We start from the raw sequence: 3,083 nt of genomic DNA on the forward strand, positions 1-3,083 counted from the left end.
GCAGAGATGTGCAAGATGTGGAGGCGAGCATGAATACGGAAAATGTGGTCAAGATGTAAAAATAAAATGTTGTAACTGCGGCGGTGAACACAGCGCTGCTTTTGGAGGATGCCCAGTTCAAATACAAGCAAAAGAAGTGCAGAAATATAAAATACTTAATCAAGTGTCTTATGCGGAAGCAGTTAAAAAAGTGAAGGAAAATGATAAAGTTACACCCAGGGAAAGCCACAGGAATGATATAAGAGAAGCTGGGATGAGACAACCTCCTGTGGACCTTCCCCCTGTCCTAGATCAGAGTCTAACAGAGTTAAATCCATGCATAAAAGAGATAAATGAGGACACGCTAATTGTAGATAAAATCTGTTTCGTGGCCTTCATCTGCAAAACTATGAATTTGGCAATTCAACAAAAAAGAAAAAGTGACAGAATAAAGACAATCGTAGAGGCAGCCATAGAGATACTGGGGATTAAAGAAGTTAAGGCTGATCTGATTCACAAGATGTTGAACCCTCCCAACTATGATGTACAGGCTCAGGGTGATTAACCTCATAATGGTGTTGCATATCCTACAATGGAATGCCAGAAGTCTAATTGCAAATGGGCAAGAATTCAAGAAGGTTGTAGCTGATCTGACAGTTACACCAGATGTTATTTGCATTCAAGAAACTTGGTTAAAACCTCAGTTGGACTTTATCACTTCAGGATACAGCTCTGTCAGATGTGATAGAATTGGAAAACAAGGTGGAGGGTGTGTAACATTTATCAAGGATAACTTAGCACATAGAAAGATTAATGTTCCAGAACAGTATGAATGTGTTATGATAGAAGTATGTAGTCCAAGAGGAGATATACAGTTAGTGAACTTCTATAATCCTTGTAAAAAGCTATCTATGGAAATGTTTCACGAGATATCAGGAATTATTGGGAAAAGAGAAATTTGGTGTTCATAGCAGAAGTCATTTACACGAGAGGCACAGACAGAGAAAAGAAGAAATTTTAGCAGCACATACAGAAGTTAGCTCCCCACATCAATGGGGAGCAGATAAACGGTCACTAATGGACATCTATAGGGCTATTATACGAGCAGGTATAGATTATGGATGTATGGTTTATGGAACAGCTGCCAAGAGTACATTACTAGCATTAGATAGAATTCAGTTCAGAGCTCTCAGACTTAGTGTAGGTGCAATTAAATCTACCCCAAACAACGCACTTCTGGTAGAAGCCGACGAACTGCCATTAAGCCTAAAACGAGCAAAACTAGCTCTGGCATATTGGGTGAAGTTAAAGGGATCTGCAGAGGAACTTCCCGTAACAAATGTGCTGTATGAATGCTGGGAATACACCCAAAGTAAAGGCAAAGGGTTTGGTTGGACAATCAGTGCAATAGCCAAAGAATACGGGTTAACTGGGTTAGAGTATGGGCCCAATGTAATATGGGGAAATGTTCCTCCGTGGATACTACCAGTGCACAATGTGGATTTAACACTCATAGAAGAGAGGAACAAATGGATGGAAAGAAAATTGTATGACATCAGACTCAAATATACATCAATCATAATTATTATAACTATATGCAGATTTATACAGATGGATCTAAAGATAACGGGAATGGACACGTGGGATCAGGGGTATTCATACCAGAATTTAGTGTGACAATATGCAAACGAATTAATGACAGATTGTCTGTCTTTACAGCGGAAATTATTGCAATAATCTTGGGACTGCAATGGGTAGAAGAGGTCAGGCCTGAGAGAGTGGTCATCTGTTCAGATTCTGCTGCAGCTTTAAACAGCCTGAAGACAAAACAAACAATTAGAGAGGATTTAGTGATGGAAATATCTCTGATAATGTTGAGACTTCAAAGACTGGGAATTAATGTTCAATTTTGCTGGGTTCCTGCTCATGTAGGTGTGGAGGGCAATGAGAGAGCAGATATGATTGCAAAGAGAGCACTAACACTAAAAGAGGAGATATTGAAAATTCCTTTTGGAAAGGGGGAAGCTAAAGCATTCATAAGAGAGGCAGGACGGGAGTTATGGCAGAAGAAGTGGGACAATGATAACAAAGGAAGACATTATTATAACATTCAGAAATCCATAAATGTGAAGACATACAAAGGGAAGTATAGAAGAGAGGAGGTCATAATATCAAGGTTAAGGTTCGGACATACAGGACTTAACTCAACGCTGTATTTAATGGCAAAAATGGACTCAGATAAGTGCACTATTTGTAATGTTACGGAAGACGTGGAGCATGTTATCCTGAAATGTCAAAGATACAATTCAGACAGGAACATCTTGAAGCAAAACATATGTCAGTTGGGACGGAAGTGGAGTTTGGAGGGAGTTCTGGCAGTGGACGGAGAATGGCGGGAGTGCTGCAGAGCACTGTTGCGATTTCTTAAATAAACGGGATTAGACCGTAGGATTTAGGTGGAAACAGTGAAGAAAAGGTTACCCTGAAACTGCACACTCCGGTACAGTAGGTGGCGGTATGCACCTATACAAGTTGGTTGCGACCCGCCAATCAATTTTAAAGAAGAAGAAGTTGCGCAACGGGAGTCGATGCGACTGGTCGACCAATTCCAATCGTCAGAGGGATATCTGAGGAGGATAACTGAGGAGGATATCTGAGGAGGATAACTGAGGAGGATAACTGAGGAGGATATCTGAGGAGGATAACTGAGGAGCACCGGAAAAGGACTGCAGTAGTCGCGCTGCTCACCAGGCCGATAAGACAAGTGTTGCGGTCCGCAGCGGAGCAGCGAGCACATGCGTCCTGTGAATGGTTGCGGGACGGAGGGCTGTGAGCGGTGCGGCACGGCCAAGTGGTGCTAAAAAGCCTGGTGTAATAAACCAAATTATTTGGCTGCAGATCTGCTTCATCTTTGATCTCCTGCTTGAACAGGAGAGCGGGGACATTGACTTCACACGTGTGTTTAAAAAAACCTCTGGAATCGGCCGCTCCTCGAAGGCAGTGCTGGACGCAGGAGCTGCTCCATTCTTGAGCATCTGCTTGTACAGCTGAGATCAGCATTGAAGCATTTTTTCTTCTCGCAATTGGCTCCTGCGTTTGGAGCC

Source organism: Melanostigma gelatinosum (genome assembly GCF_949748355.1).
Source record: "Melanostigma gelatinosum genome assembly, chromosome: 3".
NCBI lineage: Eukaryota > Metazoa > Chordata > Actinopteri > Perciformes > Zoarcidae > Melanostigma > Melanostigma gelatinosum.